This window comes from Cupressus sempervirens, chromosome 1, assembly GCF_028749045.1.
Source record: "Cupressus sempervirens isolate cs-2001-9-10 chromosome 1, ASM2874904v1, whole genome shotgun sequence".
NCBI classification, from domain to species: domain Eukaryota; kingdom Viridiplantae; phylum Streptophyta; class Pinopsida; order Cupressales; family Cupressaceae; genus Cupressus; species Cupressus sempervirens.
In genome coordinates this window covers 195,263,382-195,283,131 of record NC_143118.1, presented here as the reverse complement: position 1 = coordinate 195,283,131, position 19,750 = coordinate 195,263,382, and the positions used below count along the sequence as shown (strand labels likewise).

The 19,750-nt window shown below is 30.9% G+C and overlaps 1 pseudogene; it reads right to left on the bottom strand.

The window, feature by feature from the left end:
- Positions 1-206: 206 nt before the first annotated feature.
- On the bottom strand, positions 207-4,667 carry LOC149576779 (floricaula/leafy-like protein; annotated as a pseudogene).
- Positions 4,668-19,750: the final 15,083 nt, after the last annotated feature.

Here is a 19,750-nt window from a genome sequence, read left to right as displayed (position 1 = left end):
AAAGCATGTTGAACAATGTCAACCATTTATTTCAGCACACATTCAAACATTTTTCTGAACATGTAAGAAGAGTTACTGCACTATTGATCGAAACACTATTTCAACCAAGTAAATACACTTTGATCCATGTCACAAACAATATCACTCTCTCTTGATAAGTTATCTAATCTTATTTGAATAAAAGAACCAAGATTTGGTTTCAAATTCTATGCACTATCTTTTTGAGGTGATTGTAGAGCATTATAAACAAATACCTTTGTAGGACATTTGTCCCCTCTTTCCTTAGTGATGTTCTAAACATCCAGCAGAAACTTGCCACACTGCTCATAGAGATCAAATAAATAGCCAAGCCCATTCTTTTTTCCTCTTGCAAGTTCTCTTGGTTCAGTTACAATAAAAGGGTGTTCTCTTTTCCTATCTTTACCATCTTCTCTAGATTCTTTTGAGCACCTTCTCATCTAATTTTTGCAAGCTTTGAGCTACTGATCACTACAATAATTATTATTACCAAGTAGTGTCATTAGTCCACTCACTACAATACTCAAATGATCACTATTTTGGAGCAGCAACACATGATCATTGTTCGTATTCAAGTTTAATGGATAGTTATTCTATGAAAGAATCATAGTGTTATCTCCATTAGGTTCTTCCAATGATAGACTTGTGTCAACAACACAACTAATTTATCATCATATGATCTAATTGACCCTTATAATCCATATATATAGTGCTTCTCTTCACTAAATATTAGAAAGAACCAATAAATCAAAGAATACATTTCATATATAAACGATGAATCTTAGAAGCTATTAAATCTCACCCCCTTCACCACTAATCATTGTTCATGTCACATATGTATCAGATTTAATTAATGAAGTGTATCAAATTTCCACAATCTATATTAGATAATTAATTTCTCTTCTTAAATAGACTATGAGATAGTTTTTACTATCAATGTTGATCATAGTACATGATTCATAATCAAAATGCCTTTTCTCATGATGTATTAGACATCCTGAAGTATGATCCAAAACATCAATGCTAAAAACTATACAAAACTGATCCTAGAAGAGAAAATTACCATATTTGACACTATTTGAGAAGATAAGTTTTAAAACCCATTAAAGAGTTGAAGCATAAAAAACAATTTCATCTTTACAAACAGTGCAACAATGGTACTTGAAACAATATGAATAATGAAACAAATCTCAATTCTCATTTTAATGGAAGAGTGATTACAAGAAACTATTTCTACACAAAGGTATATATAGTTCTACAAGTATTTACTATTTTTACAGCTTTAGAGGCTACCTACTAATATGATCTAAATTATGTGACTTTTTTAGGAGAATATCTAGAGGAAAACATGAGGAAAATGTGGATACAAGAGTATGAAATATTGTTCACAAAAGAACAAACTACAACTATCATGTAAAATTATATAATTGATTAATTTCTCAAGAACTTATATGTCCCCCAAAGGAAAACAAGCACAAAATAGAGTAAGAAAGAATCTATATGTGCACACAAAAACCAAGTATAATGATATCTCTTCCATTCAAACATATGTAGCAATGGATAGGCACAAATTACCTTCTTGAGATAGTGTGTCTAAGGCATTCTCATAACTCTTGCATTGTTTTTCATCCATGATAGAAAAGAGTTTGGTATGCTTCTTCCTCTCTACTTCATCAAACCTTCTCCTTTTTGACCTAATTGTAGATTTAATGTCATATTTATCTCCAACAAGAAGACCAAGGCTATATATTTCAGCCATGATCCTAACAACATCATCCAAGTCCTGCCTAGTCAAATTGACCAATGTGTTGGTAGTGAAACCCATCTCAACAATCTTGCTTAGCTTTATGCATCTCAATTGATCGACTTACCCCAAGGACCCAATGATAACCTATTGTTAATCAATCTATTCTAGAACTAAGAGATGATAGAAAACTATAAATGTATTTTCTTCTGATAATAGAGGGGTCAACAATTTTTGGTGTGAAATGCTTTTTATTGCACAGACAAGAATAGAAGTATTTGATACCATTTATTTATAGTTCCATGCATATGTTAGTTAGTGTATTTGTTACTGGTTAGATTAGAAATCTGAAGACAAGCAAAGCTTTGTTTCTCTTTTCAATTTAATGAGCTGATAAAGTAATCAGAGAATTACTAAAGTTTGAAGGAATATTTCTTGTCGTGACTTCATATCATTTCATCCTACATTTTATTCATCCTAAAAGTTTTGATAACTTCATAATCAATTACATGAATTCATAAGATGTGTGAATTTTTGGATTTGATCTCATTTTAGGACCAACCCATTGCCTGAGTTATTCCTATTTAGGTCTAACTGGGTTTACCTCTTCTATTCTCTGGTCAAGAACACACCATAGTAGGATTAGAAACAAAAAAATTCTTTGAAAATCACCTACAAGGGAGCTACACCTATAATTCAGAGGGAAATTAGTTATTAAGTAACATTTTCCCAACTATTGTACTTAGTTGTTCTTCAAACATTTGGTCATTTTAAGAGTTATCAAAGAAAGAACAATCTATTTACCAACATGATGGTACTATGTTTGGTAGGATTGGAAGTAGCCAAGTTATAGAGTTTGGTAATAAGAATGTATTAACACTTCCTCCTTGCATCAAATGTCAAGGCAAGTTAAAAAATGGTTACCAAACAAATATGTTTCTTTTACCAAAAAAATATGTCTCTTTAAGAGAATGTAACTTTGCTTCCCAATTCTTGACTTTGCAAATTTTTTGGGTCGCCATCTCCAAGAGTGTAATACAAGAAATTTTCACTAAGTTCCTTAATACAATTGATTGAAAGAAAGAATCACATGTGTAGTGCTTATTAGTTAGTTTCCTATCTCTCACAAGCATTAGAATATTAAAATTTTGTGCTTGGAAAAAAAATGGATTTCTCAACAAAAATAAAAATCTTACTAGAGTTTTCTTATATGAATGAAGCTGGTATAGAAGCCAATACATTATGTAGGCAACCTCAATCCACTAGCAGAAAATGCTCACTCAGTTCCCTACAGGAAGGCTGGTGTAAGCATGTGTTGGACATGATTTTATTTTCAAACAAAACTATTGCAAATTTTAAATTTAATGTTATGATGAATTCAATGCTATAATGAATTCATATTTTTATTATAGGTGGTGAATTTAATGCTATAATGAATCCTAAAGAAAAATAGTGGAGAATCACCAAAGAATCTCAATAACAATTGATTTCAATATATTGTCTCAGCCCATATCCTCCCTAATTATAGTTCAAACCACTTTGCAGTTCAACTAAATATCATTGAAGATTCACTCCCAAAAAAATGTCCTTTCAAGTTTGAAAAAATGTGGGTGAGGGATGAAAACCTAATGAATACAATAGAACAGTAGTTAAAGGAAGCAAAGGTATCGGTATCAAAATTATATTTCTTGGTAAAGATCAAGAATAAATTAATACTTTGGTAATAGTTTTGAAGAAAATTAAATAATAGAGTAGGAAATTGAGGATCCTAAAAGGGTAGTGATTGATAAAGGACTGGACATGAAAATCTATCTCAAAGAAAAGAAACTATTAGCTAGTTAGGAAGATATCCTTGGTGTGTTAATTTGAGCTTCAATTGGCTTAGAGAATGCTTTAATATTCTCTACTTAACAAGGCCAACCACATGAAGGTGGAAGTTCATCTGGCCTCACCCCCCCTCCCCTTAACATCAATCTAAATTCCCCACTATCATCTAATTAAATATTTCATTCATTCATTCATCCATTTATGAACTATAACATTCAATCAATACAATCACATAACATTCATTAATATAAAATACTAATCAAGACCTCATTAACACATAGAAATATTCATTAACATGAAATAAAAATCAACATTAATATGCAACATATATAGATAATTACTTTAAAAAATGTTCTTTCATTATCCAACAAAGTTTATCAAACAAGGTTTATCAAAGAGAATTTTTAAAAAATCATTTCTTCTATTTTTTTTTCTTAGCTCTCTTAAGAAAAAGGCTGATAGGAGCATCAATATATTCCTCATTCTCTTCCTCTTGTGGCACATGTAATGTTAAATTTTGATGCCTCCTCCTATTTTGAGGAGCAAGAGGTTGCTACACTAAACGGGGCTCTATTGTAAGAACAAGTAAATAGGTTAAATTGGCATACTCTTTTTCATTTTTTAACTGTTATAAGTATTTAATCAACTAGTACAACATAACATGCATTTTTCTTGATCTACCACCACATCAACATGCTAAACACTTGGAACATGCTCCACTCCTTCACCATGATGTTCAACATGCTCTAAAATATTCAAAAAAAGGTTGTACATCAAATTGTAATTGAAGATGTTAAACTGTATTCATAATTGTGTAATTAATTTCCAATAGATAATTAATACCTCCATCACTATGATGCACATCATGGCCTTCATCATGCACAGGTTCTGTGATAAGATATGAAGGCTGCAGTGAAATGTTATGCAGTCAATTTATGTTCCAAACTAACACCAAAAAAGAAATTTCTCAACTTTTAAATTTTATTTACTTTTTATTTGACCAATTTACATTTGTCTCATTTGGTGCATGAGATTCTTGGGTATGGCTTTTAGATTCTTCGCATAGACATGCAGCCATGACTTTATAGCCTTCCTTCAAGGCAATTTTTTAATCTTCATCCATGGGCTCTACATTGAATTCTATGCCCTATATTTTTTGGTTAATATCGTTAGTTTTGCATGTATGATTTGATTAAACAAATTTTTTTGCAACATTATATTAAAAAAAATATGAAATTCCATTGCTGCTACTTACAAGTTGAGATTGAAGATTCATATAGCCACTAGAGCTAAGTTTGTATTGGCCAACCTTTTCTACTATCGCTTTTGTAGCCACTGATGTGTTCTACAATCTATGAACAATTTGAAATATGTTAGATTATATATTTACAAAGATCACTAATTAGTGCATGATTACATTATACTTAATAATATCATGACATACCTTCTTTTGCCCTCTTCTAGTTCATTTCCTTTATCACGTAGCCTTTTCTCTTTTTTATCTTCTATTATTTCATTCCACTCCATTAGTGGAATCATAAGAGGATGGTCATACTTTGGGTTCTCCTTTAGACCCTTTCTATATTGGTCCTCACAATATTTATATGTCTTGATGCTCTTTTGAGAAGTAGGGTAGTGTCAAAAAAGTTTTTTCCAAAAAGGTCCTCAAAAGATGTAATGAGCTGATTTTTTAATTTAGAACCCTAGTCATTCCACCTTTTAAAAAAATAAAAATTGTTAGATCAATAACTTTAATATATTACAATATAAATGGAAGAAACAAAAAATATTGTAGCAATGATATGAAACTACGTACCTTTTACGTATGGTGGGTCCAAATATCCTCAATTTTATATCAAAAAAATGATCAAAGAAAACATTATTTCCTGCAAAAAACATCATGGGATTATCAGTCCAAAATGAGTTATGTATAAGTAAACTATAATTACACTATAAATAATAACAATTTTAAAGTATCTGGAACCTTTCATAATTTTAATAGAAACATATTTTTCTTGTTCAACAATAATGTCCTCGCAAATGAACCAGTACTAGTCACATGGGCTACTTTAGGAAATAGATCAGCTTCGGTAGTACTGGTCTCTGTTGCTCTATCAATTAAAGGTCTATCTATTAGTGCAAAAAATAGGTACATGAGTATAAAACCCACCCAACAAAAAAAAAACAATGCATGATTAGCACATTACAAAATATAGCAAAGCAAGGTTTTACTAGTTGTATCTGGCATAGTTGAGGATGTTTGCATGCTCCGTATTGCTGATAATGCACTCGACAATATCAGAGTGATGAGCACAGGAGGTGTTTCGACTTCATCATGAGCTAAAGAATACAATATTGTTAGCAAAGAAATTTGCAATGGATAAATATTAAATGGGATACTAGCTAGAAGCAACTAAAAATAAAAGTTAAGTGCTATAATGTTGATGAAAACAAACAATGTTGCACCAGTTTCACTTTCAACATCAGATGTCCTATTTTAACACTGAGTAGGATGGAATAAAAAATAAAATAAATATACCCATAATAGTCATAAGGTTACTAACACAAACACAAGGACCAAGTTAGGTAAGATGGCCAAGTGAAATCCATGTCATTCTTCTCCACATACCTTTCATTTGTGAAATCGCTGTAAATTTCTTACACACTCAATTTAAACAATTCTTGTATCTGCTCAGTACATAACAAATACTTAAGAGAATGATGAATTAGTACTTACCCAATATTATAAGATTCACTTTTAATAGTCATATTTCATTTGAATACAATAAGCATAGAATTAATCATTTATTTAAATAGGATGGAGAAGGAAAAATAGGTTAACCTATAGTGTAATCTTGTTGTTAATCTGTCAAAAAAGGAACCGAATGTACTATTTAGTAGTAGAGGAAACATAAAATTAACATCAATTTATTTTCCACTACATTCAAAATGGTCCACCTATTGATGTCAACACACATAATTGACCTTGCTCGTGTACCTATTTTTTGAAAAACATTAGTGCATTAAATAACTTTTGTTAGTTTTAATATATTGTTGGTACCTACTTCTAATGTTACTTTTATATTAGAATTTTAAACTTTTATGAGACATCTTAAACCTCTATTTCTTTACTTATGGTCACTTACAATATTGCTGAAAGCATATTAGATATACTCAAATTCGAAGGAATTAAAATTTAGGTCACTTGGTTGACTTTATTAATTTTAACTCTAAATGAATTATTTTATTAAAATTAATACAATAGTTGAAGTGGTATTTTTCAAAATAAATAAAATGTCATGGCCCTAATAGTTCTACATCTGACACCGTGGATTCTGAAATTTGTTTTTTTTTTGGATAGTTCGGTACTTGTTGAAGTTATGTTAATTTTGGCAACATTATGAGAATTCAGACGTTACTAAAATCTGATTCTCAGAACAAATATTTTAATACTTTCAATATTGTGTTTTATGCAAAATTTTATTATCTATATCAATTTCGATTCAGGAATGAAATTCTAAATAATGAATTAATGTTAGTATGGTTTTAGTTTTACTTTTGTTTGATTCGTATTTTCAGACTTACATTAAGGTAGCATTAAATTTTATCAGCACTTTGTTTCTGTTACTATTGGATTTAAGTATATATATGTATATATAAGTTATATTTATATATGTATATGTATATGTAGTTGTTGTATATTAGTGTGCTTGTACTTGTATATATATATATATATATATACATACTTATCAAATAGTAACGTTTATTATGTCAATGGAATTAATAGTATTTAGTATTAATGTTAATGTTAATATTGATATTAATATTAATATTAACTAGTATTAATATTAATATATATGTTGATGTATTAATATTAATACTAATTAGTATTAATAGTAATATATATATATATATATATATATATATATATATATATATATATATATATATATATATATATATATATATATATATATATATATATATATATATATATATATATATATATATATATATGTTAATGTTAATATTAATGTTAGCTAGTATTGATGTGAATATTAATACAAACCTATTACTATCTAAGTTAGTGCCTAAACTAACCTATCGCATGGTTAAAACTAAGTCTAAACCTAAACTTGGAACATGGCCTAAGTTATCAATGCATATTTTCAACATGGCATTTCTTTGACTGGGTATTGGCGAGATTTAGTGGGTTTTAAATGCTGGCAGGTTTATCAAGCAGTGAGCTTGTACTCCTATTGCCAAGTGTTGCAGGAAGCTCAGGAAGTGGGGTTTTGGGATAAGCTCATAGTAATGAGCATCACTTCACATGTCTAAATTGGTTTTGTTGGGAGATAGTTGTAATTTGATCAGTCTGCCATTGTTGGATTCCAATCGAGCCAACATGAAACTTTTGTTGAACTAGTTTTTCGGTGAAATTTTTTGGAAACTCTTAGTCATGAAAGAGATTTTGACTCTCTCCAGCTCTATAAACTTTCACAATTTTGTGTTCCTCATTCTTCTGTCATTTCACATTTGTATTTCCCTATTGTTGCTATTCGAAGAATTGTGTGGTATCTCTGGAAAATGGCATCGAAAGTTTGGGATCGTGGGCTACGAATTTGAGTTAGAGGGCTCTTTCGACAACGTTTCTTGAGCATCATTCTGCACTTTCACAGGTACGGGGCTTCTCTTTGACCCTATCTTTTAGTTATTGTAATGAATCATTTAGATATGTGAATTTTTGAATATCAAACTTTGTTATGTGAGGTATTTGGTGTGTTTATCGCTAAACTCTGTACTTGTGTTTACAAATGGGTTTAAATGAGTATGTAGGTTTTTTATCAAACATATTGCTGAGCATGTCTTAAGAATAAATATACATCATGGTGTATTTAGGGTTTGCGGTTATAGGCACATTATTATTTCATTTGGCTGCTATTGTGGGTTTCAATTAATTTAGTGTGTGTTTTATGCCTTTGAGTTCATTATCTTTTAAGTCGAATGTGACTTAGATTTCAGTCATGGTTTCACAGTGATCACGAGTTGGGGTTGGTATTTGTTAGTCGACTTGCATGATTTTGTATCATAGACATAATACTGTATTGTTTGAATTGTGGTTGGTTTGGTTTCTTCTTGGTTATAGTCGAGAGTTTTGGCACTTTGATTAATAGTTATTTTGTATTTAAATGGTAGTTATAATGTGAATTGAGACGTAATCATTATGTCAAACAAATTAAGGTAACCTGAAACAAGGTTGGATTTTCATTTGGTTAGCAAAGTTTTGTTTTATTGTGATTATTAACAAGCTGAAAGTTGCATGTAGTACCAGTCGATACTTTATTGACCGAGCATGATATTTTGAATTCATATATATGAATGCATAAAGATTTATACGATATTTGTAACAGCAAGTCATTAAATTTTACAGTAGAAAGATTATTCATCTATTTTAATTTTGACTTTAATTTATGAGGTTTAATGTATATATTGGTATATGTAAGTGAGTACGTGTATGTATATGTATAGATGCTGTGTGTGTATATATATATATATATATATATGTATAGGTATTTATTTATATGTATTAACATGTATGTTTATCCTTATGTATTGCATTGTTAGAATTGCCATAGATATGTAATCTTGAAATTCTATGATTACTAATTTTGAAAATGGAAATTGTTATATATATATATATATATATATATATATATATATATATATATATATATATATATATATATATATATATATTCTGAGGTTAGTAAGTATTAGGAATTATGGATAATTTTTATATGGGTATTATTAAAATGAAAAGTAAATTTAGTGAATTTGGAAAAGAAAAAGGATCAATTCTTTATTATTTAATTAAAATAAGGTTGATTACTTTTGAAGAGTAAAAGGAACAAGGCTGTTTTGGAAATATGAAATGTGAATTGTATGAAAGGTTACAAATATGGTTTCAATTGGAATTTTTAAAGAAGGTTATTTTGAAAGATTGGAAGTTGGTTTCATATAGTATTTCTATTTTGCTGATTCAATTGTTATATTGAAGCAAATGAGACAAGTGTATTAGTTGGAATTGGAAAATTAATTTATGTTTTCTTCCAATTAGTATAACTAATTATAATGTGTGTGTTAGATTATGCAAGTGTGATCCTTTAGATTGGGTGGCTGTCATAAAGTGAGTAACTTGTGGTGATAGAATTATGTTGTCAAATGCCCTCTGACACTAGTCTAGATCCTTATGGGAAAGTTTATGACAATTATTTAATCAAGTGGTAATATTTAAAATTTCATGGGTTGGGAATCATATAATAAGATAAGAACATTATGGTTTCATTTGACATATTGGGTTCTATGAGCGGCTGAACGTAGAATCTTATGTTGACACCCATGGACTACTGGATCATTACCTTGTCATATTCTATGCGAGTTTATTTTTGCATATCTGCATGTAAGAAATTATGTACTTGATTTATATTTTGAATGTGAAAAGAGAAAGGTATTTTCAGTACATCTGTTATTTAGATTAAATGAATATATTTCTGTTATAAAATCTAACATGCAGGTTTATTGGAGATCTTATCAATTTAATTTGTGTTCTAAGCCCTGTTTGGTGTGTTGTGGTTTTGCTATTTTGGATTTTAGGTTTGAGATATGTTTGAATACGGACTTAGAAGGAATTGGCTACTTAACATTTAGATTTAGTAATTAATTTGAATGTATTTCAAAGATGTTGTACTTCTAATAAGAGAGTATAAATATATAATATACTCTGATGTAATATATAGAAATGTTACATTGCTGATTATGAGTACTTTACTATACCTATTGTTTAAAGGATAATTTTGTAATGGATTTTTATTATAAAAAAATTGTTTGGGCTTTTAATCTCTTATTATCAATGGTTTTGGTTGTATGGTTATTATATGGTTTTGTGATGGTTAGGGTATTACATTTGGTATCAGAGCCAAGTTTAAACACTTGGGACTTGATAAGTTTAATTAGGGGTTTCATTATGCTTCCTATGAGATTTTAATTAAATCTCTTTTATAGGAATTCTAGTATGCCTCCTGTTACATGAGGGGCATGGGGACAAGGTATCCCTAATGCTGGTTCCAATGCAGATAGAGGCAGAGGTGGACGTAGAGGTCGTTGTCAAGTCCTAGATAGAGGTTGTGGCCTAGTTAGGGGTCAAGATCATCAAGATAGGCTTGATGATGAAATACCTCATGTTGAAGAGCAAGAGGGATTTCAAGCTGGGATTCTTTAGCAAATTCTTGGACATTTAGATGGGATTGAAGCTAGGTATAATATTCCTGGTGGGGAAGTAAATGCTCAGGGTATTTAGATCCCCAATGTCAATCAAGCTGTAGTAGTAGATCTTGTTATCAGGACTTCGCTAAAAGACATATCTAAGCTCAAAGGTCCATATTTTAATGGAACCAAAGCTGGTAATGAAGCTGAAGCTTGGCTTCTAAACATCGAAAGATGTTTTATTCTGCATGATTATCACACTAATGTGAAGGTTTGCTGGACTACAATGCAGTTAAGGTATTTTGCATCTATTTGGTGGGAGATGGAATTAGAACACCTTGGAATTCATATTTCTCAAGTCACTTGGGAATTGTTCTTAGAGAGGTTTTGGGAAATATTCATGTCTGAGTATTGGCAGAAAACTAGATCTGAGGAATTCTTTAACATTTTTCAAGGTAATTTGACAATGGAAATGTATGAAAGAAAATTCTTTTAGCTTAAGAAGTATTCTAGTTGGAATGAAGGTGATAAACCTTTAGTGCAACACTTTATCTGAGGTTTAAATCCTAGGATTGGTGAGGAAGTGATAACTTTCAAACCTAAATCTATTAAGGAAGTTGTTGATCAGGCTAAGCTTGTTGAAATGAAATCTGGCTTTTCAACCAAGAGTGTTACTAACCCATTTGTTCTTAACATTAATAAAAGTCAGAAATCCTTCAGGGATGATTCTAAGGTAGCACCCAGTGGCTATGGTAGTAAATCCCAAAAGAGGAAGTTCAATAAGTTTACCAAATTAGACAAGGGGTTTAAGGTCCCTGAACTACCTAAATCCATTAAGCCTGCTGAAAGTGTGAAATAGTGTTTTGCACCACCACAAGCAAATCCCTCGTAGGATAAGAGTACCAAAAGAGGAGTAGAATGTTGGCATTATGGGAAATTGGGTCATTTACAATAGAATTGCCCTCTTAAAGGTAATAATTAGGGTAAGCCAAGAGCATCAGGTTTTGAAGCTACTGTTGGTGATTCTGGAAGGAACCACTATATTTTTGCTACTATGGATAATAATCAAGAAAAACATCAGAACATGGTAATCGAGGCTAAAGGTACTTATCAAGGTATGAAAATTTCCATTTTATTTGACTCAGGTGCCACTGATTCTTTCATTTCTGCCAATTTGGTTAAACATTGTAATATTCCTATTAGAAAGGCTGAGTTGGCATGGCAAGTTGAGTTAGCTTCTAGATCTAAGGTAGAAACTACACTGATTGCGGTAGATTGTGAAATTCATCTTAAGGCATTTACCACTATATCAAACCTTAGAGTTATTCCTTTAGGAACCTATGATGTAATTCTAGGAATGGACTGGTTGGATTAGCACCAAGTTGTAATTGATTGTAGCGAAAAGACTATTGAGTGCATTGATGATAATGGAGTAAGTAAAATCATAGCAGGTATTAAAAGGCCTTTTTCTATTAGAACCATTTCTGCTAAACAACTTCAAAGGTGTTTACAGAAAGGCTGCAAGCTGTTTGCTATTTCTATTAATGATTTTTCTGAACCCATGACAAAGCAAACTAGTCTAGACCATCTTTTGCTAACAAAATTTTCTGATATTTTTGCGACAAAAATTTTGGGTATTCCACCCAAGAGAGAAATAGACTTTAGGATTGATCTTGTGCCTAGAACTGAACCAATTTCTAAAACTCCTTACCGTATAACAACACAAGAATTGGTAGAACTCAAATTTCAACTTGAAGAACTTCTTTAGAAAGGGCTGATTAGACCTAGTGTCTCTCCTTGGGGAGCACCTATTATCTTCATTAAGAAGAAATATGGATCTCTTAGACTATGTATCGATTACATACAGTTGAATAAAGTTACTATCAAGAATAGGTATCCGTTACCTAGAATTGTTGACTTATTTGATCAGGTGAAGGGTGCTAAAGTATTCTCTAAAATTGATCTTAAATTTGGGTACCATCAGCTAAGAATTCAAGAAGTTGATATTCATAAAATAGTGTTTTGAACTAGGTATGGAAATTATAAATTTGTTATTGTACCTTTTGGTTTAACAAATGCACCATCAATATTTATGAGTCTGATGCAAGGAGTTTTTAGAACATTCCTTGATAGGTTTGTAGTTGTCTTTCTAGATGACATACTGGTTTATTCTAACTCCTTGGAGGAGCATGAACAACATTTGAGACAAGTTTTTGAATGTCTCCAAAGGAATAAGCTGTATGCTAATCCTGATAAGTGTGAATTTTTCAAATTAGAAATACCTTGGACACATTATTATGGGAGATGGAATCCCTGTGGATCCAGCTAAAATTAGAGCTATTGTAGAGTGGCCAGCACCTACAAACGTGTTGGAAGTAAGAAGTTTTATGGTTTAGCCAGTTACTACTGAAGGTTTGTGGCTAATTTCTCAAAAATAGCACATTCTATCACTTCTCGTCAAAGAAAAGGTAGGAAATTTGACTGGTCAGATAAGTGTGAAGAAGCTTTTCAACATCTTAAAGTATGTTTGACTAGTGTACCTGTATTGGCTGTACATGATCCTTGTAAAGAATTTGTAGTTTGCATAGATGCTTCTTTAGATGGATTAGGAGCAGTTTTAATGCAAGATGGTAGGGTGATTGCATATGAATCTAGGAAACTCAAGGATCATGAGATAAACTATCCTACTCATGATTTGGAACTTGCTGCAGTAATGCATGCGTTGACCAAATGGTGACATTTTCTCCTTGGATAGCATTTTGGGTTACATACTGATCACAAAAGTCTTCAATATATTTTCACACAACCAAATTTGAATGCATAGTAAAGAAGATGGATGGAATTTTTGTGTGAATATAACTTTGAAGTAAAATATGTGCAAGGAAAAGAGAATAAGGTGGCTGATGCACTTAGCAGAAGATGTTACGAACTCTCTTCTTTAACTCTCATAGTGGATTTGAAGGAGAAAATATTGCAAAATCTGATTATTGATCCTTGGTTTTTAGATGTGAAGGCTGTTATAGATAGTTGTAGCACATTAAAAGGCAAATTTGAAGGTTACTCTATCAGAACTGATGGATTGTTGATCTAGAGGCAGTATTTATGTTCCTAAGGTTGGAGAGCTATGAAATTTGGTTATGTCTGAAGCTCATAAAGCACCCTATTTAGCACATCCTGTTGTTAAGAAAATGAATGCTGATCTTAAACAACATTATTATTGGCCAAGTATAAAAAGGGATATTACTGATTTTGTCGCTAGATGTCTAGAATGTCAAAGGGTGAAAGTTGAACATCAGCATCCTACTGGTTTACTTCAATCTCACAGTGTGCTTGGATGGAAATGGGATACCATCTTCGTTGATTTTATCGTGAGATTACCTTTATCAGTTAGGCAACATGATTCAATCATGGTTGTAGTGGACAAGTTAACCAAAGTTACACATTTTATTCCAATGAGATCTTCATATAATGCTGCATCTATAGCACATATTTATATGGAACATATAGTAAGACTGCATGGGATTTCGAAGAAGATCATATCAAATAGGGACCCAGTTTTCACATCTTCTCTTTAGAGGTCTATGCAACGTGAACTTGGTACTCAACTAAATTTTAGTTTTGCATATCATCCTGAGACTGATGGGCAAACTGAGCATGTAAATTAGATTCTGGAAGACATGCTTAGGATGTACATCATGGATAGGTAGAACAAATGGGAAGAATTCTTGCATTTAGTTGAGTTTGCATATAATAATGTTTATCATAGCTCTATAGGTATGACTCCTTTCCAAGCTTTGCATGGACGACCTTGTAGAACACCCTTGAGATGGGATAATTTGGAAGATAGAATTCTCCTAATTCCTGAAATGCTTCAAGATATGGAATAGCAAGTGAAATGAATCAAGGAACACCTTTTTACAACACAAGATAGACAAAAAAAGTATGCAGATTTGCATAACATTAAGCATCAGTTTGTGGTTGGGGACAAAGTATTTCTACGGGTTAGACCCAGAAAAAGTCCTATTATATATGGTAAAGGCTCTAAATTGTCTCCATGTTTTGTGGGACTATTTGAAATTCTGGAACGAGTAGGTCCAGTTGCCTACAAACTTGCTTTGCCTCCCAGTCTATCTTGAATCCATGATGCCTTTCATGTGTCTGTATTAAGGATATACATACCTGATATCACTCATGTTCTAAATTGGAATGCATTATAGGTAATGGATGGCCAATTGATGCTGGAACCAGTGCAGATTGTCCAACGAAGAGAACTAAATCTCAGAGGTTGCAAGGTGGAGCAGGTAAAGGTATTATGGGATCTTAATGATGATACATCTACAACTTGGGAAGATACCAGGGCAATGAAAGCTTCACATTCTCATTTTTTTCAAGCTTCTAGGAGTAAGCCTAAATTGGTGTGGGAGGGTGTCATGGCCCTGATAGTTCTACATCTAACACCTTGGATTCTGAAATTTGTATTATTTTCTAGATAGTTTGGTACTTGTTGAAGTTATGTTAATTTTGGAAACATTATGTGAATTCAGACGTTACTAAAATTTGATTCTCAGAACAAATGTTTTAATACTTTCAATATTGTGTTTTATGCAAAATTGTATTATCTGTATCAATTTCGATTCAGGAATGAAATTCTAAATAATGAATTAATGTTAGTATGGTTTCAATTTTACTTTTGTCTGATTCGTATTTTCAGATTTACATTAAGGTAGCATTAAATTTTATCAGCACCTTATTTTTGTTACTGCCGAATTTAAGTGTGTGTGTGTGTGTGTGTGTGTATATATATATATAATTGTATAAATAAATACATATGTATATATAAATATAAGTGTATTAGTATAAATTAATTATATATATATATATATGTATATATATATATATTAGTTATATTTATATACGTATATGTATATGTAGTTGTTTGTATATTAGTGTTCTTGTATTTGTACACACACACACACACACACACACACACACACACACACACACATATATATATATATACTTATCAAATAGTAACATTTATTATGTCAATGGAATTAATAGTATTTAGTATTAATGTTAATGTTAATATTGATATTAATATTAATATTAACTAGTATTAATATCAATATATATGTTGATGTATCAATATTAATATTAATTAGTATTAATAGTAATACATATAAGTTAATGTTAATATTAATGTTAGCTAGTATTGATGTGAATATTAATACAAAGCTATTACTATCTAAGATAGTGCCTAAACTAACCTATTGCATGGTTTAAGCTAAGTCTAAACCTAAACTTGGAACATGGCCTAAGTTATAAATGCATATTTTGAACATGACATTTCTTGGACTGGGTATTGGCGGCTGATTTAGTGGGTTTTAAATGCTGGCAGGTTTATCGAGCAGCGAGCTCGTACTCCTATTGCTAAGTGTTGAAGGAAGCTCAGGAAGTGGGGTTTTGGGATAAGCTCACAGTAATGAGCATCACTTCGCATGTCTAAACTGGTTTTGTTGGGAGATAGTTGTAATTTGATCAGTCTACCATTGTTGGATTCCAGTCGAGGCAACATGAAACTTTTGTTGAACTGGTTTTTCGACGCAAATTTTTGGAAACTGTTAGTCATGAAAGAGATTTTGACTCTCTCCAGCTCTATAAACTTTCACAATTTCATGTTCCTCATTCTTCTATTATTTCACGGTTGTATTTCTCTAGTGTTGCTATTTGGAGAATCATGTGGTATCTCTAGAAAATGGCATCGAAAGTTTGGGATTGTGCGCTGCGAGTTTGAGTTAGAGGGCTCTTTCGACAATGTTTCTTGAGCATTATTCTACACTTTCACAGGTAGGGGGCTTCTCTTTGACCCTAACTTTTAGTTATTGTAATGAATCATTTAGATATGTGAATTTTTGAATATCAAACATTGTTATGTGAGGTATTTAGTGTGTTTATTGCTAAGCTCTGTACTTGTGTTTACAAATGGGTTTAAATGATTATGTAGGTTTTTTATCAAACATATTGTTGAGCATGTCTTAAGAATAAATACACATCATGGTGTATTTAGGGTATGTGGTTATAGGCACATTATTATTTCATTTGGCTGTTATTGTGGGTTTCAATTAATTCAGTGTGTTTCATGCCTTTGAGTTCATTATCTTTTAAGTCAAATGCTACTCGGATTTCAGTCATGGGTTTGTAGTGATCATGAGTTGCGGTCAGTATTTGTCACTCGACTTGCATGATTTTGTATCACAGACATAATACTGTATTGTTTGAATTGTGGTTGGTTTGGTTTCTTCTCGGTTATAGTCGAGGGTTTTGGCATTTTGATTAATAGTTATTTTGTATTTAAATGGTAGTTATAATGTGAATCGAGACATAATCATTATGTCAAACAAATTAAGGTAACCTAAAACAAGGTTGGATTTTCATTTGGTTAGCAAATTTTTGTTTTATTGTGATTATTGACAAGCTGGAAGTTACATGTAGTACCAGTCGATACTCTATTGACTGAGCATGATATTTTGAATTCATATATATGAATGCATAAAGATTTATATGATATTTGTAACAGCAAGTCATTAAATTTTATAGTAGAAAGATTATTCATCTATTTTAATTCTGACTTTAATTTATGAGGTCTAATGTATATATTGGTATATGTAAGTGAGTACGTGTATGTATATGTATAGATGCCATGTATATATATATGTATAGGTATTTATTTATATGTATTAACATGTATGTTTATCCTTATGTATTGCATTGTTAGAATTGCCATAGATATGTAATCTTGAAATTCTATGATTACTAATTTTGAAAATGGAAATTGTTATATATATATATATATATATATATATAGAGGTTAGTAAGTATTAGGAATTGTGGATAATTTTTATATGGGTATTATTAAAATGAAAAGTAAATTTAGTGAATTTGGAAAAGAAAAAGGATCAATTCTTTATTATTTAATTAGAATAAGGTTGATTACTTTTGAAGAGTAAAAGGAACAAGGCTGTTTTGGAAATACGAAATGTGAATTGTATGAAAGGTTACAAATATGGTTTCAGTTGGAATTTTTAAAGAAGGTTATTTTGAAAGATTGGAAGTTGGTTTCATATAGTATTTCTATTTTGCTGATTCAATTGTTATATTGAAGCAAATGAGACAAGTGTATTAGTTGGAATTGGAAAATTAATTTATGTTTTCTTTCAATTAGTATAACTAATTATAATGTGTGTGTTAGATTATGCAAGTTTGATCCTTTAGATTGGGTGGCTGTCATAAAGTGAGTAACTTGTGGTGATATAATTATGTTGCCAGATACCCTCCAACACTAGTCTAGATCCTTATGGGAAAGTTTATGATAGTTATTTAATCAAGTGGTAATATTTAAAATTTCATGGGTTGAGAATCATATAATAAGATAAGAACATTATGGTTTCATCTGACATATTGGGTTCTACGAGTAGCTGAACGTAGAATCTTATGTTGACACCCATGGACTACTGGATCACTACCTTGTCATATTCTGTACGAGTTTATTTCTGCATATCTACGTGTAATAAATTATGTACTTGCTTTATATTTTGAATGCCTAAAGAGAAAGGTATTTTCAGTACATCTGTTATTTAGATTAAATGAATATATTTTTGTTATAAAATCTAACATGCAAGTTTACTGGAGATCTTATCAATTTAATTTGTGTTCTAAGCCCTATTTGGTGTGTTGTGGTTTTGCTATTTTGGATTTCAGGTTTGAGATATGTTTGAATACGAACTTAGAAGGAATTGGCTACTTAATATTTAGATTTAGTAATTAATTTGAATGTATTTCAAAGATGTTGTACTTCTAATAAGAGAGTATAAATATATAATATACTCTGATGTAATATATAGAGATGTTACATTGCTGATTATGAGTACTTTATTGTACCTGTTGTTTAAAGGATAACTTTGTAATGGAGTTTTATTATAAAAAAAATTGTTCAAGCTTTTAATCTCTTATTATGAATGGTTTTAGTTGTATGGTTATCATACAATTTTGTGATGGTTAGGGTATTACATAAAAATTGATTGTTCTTGCAACAACAATCTAAATGTATCTAGAATTGGTTAAGATGTGTACATTATTCTTGTGACTTTTAAATAATATTCTAAATAGGGTTGAAAGAAGATAATATGTGATATGATATGTATTTCACTAGTTTGAGATCTATTTTAAAATAGTAGGACTTTTCAATCAGTGAATTCTAAATTAAAATAATTATATTCTTTCAAAAAAGAAGGATTTAGTTAGTGATGCTTTAATTGTCTATTTATCCCATGTGAATCTTGTGTTGCCACATTTTAAGAAATCAAACATACCACAAATCAATAGCCATCAATGTCTAATTAAATATCAGACTTTGCTGAGGAACTAAAATGTGCAAGGCATGTTACAATGCTTGGAAACCTTATGTCTAATTTAGCAGATTACCATTAATCTAACTAGTGTAATCTTGCTATTACATGGACCCATTAATAGTAAATAAGTTCTTAGTTGAACTTAGTGGTCATAGCACTCTCACCTATCATAGTCCAACACAACCTAAACTAGTTCAAATAGAGACCCAAGTATGGAATAGTCATAACTTAATCTGTTGGAGTTGATGAAATCCAACTCTGAAGACACCCAAGATCACCTGCATGCGAAAACCTATCAAAAGGAAGCCAAGGAGAGAAGAGCGAGGAGTAAGGAAAAAACCCTAAACTAACATGAGAGAGAAAATATGCAAACACTAGAAAATATGTATTTACAATATGCTAAATGTTGATGTGAAAATAAAAAAGGGAGCCTAAATATAAAGAGCTTCAGGAATCTCCTAGAACAAGCTAGAAGATGCTAGGAGATAAG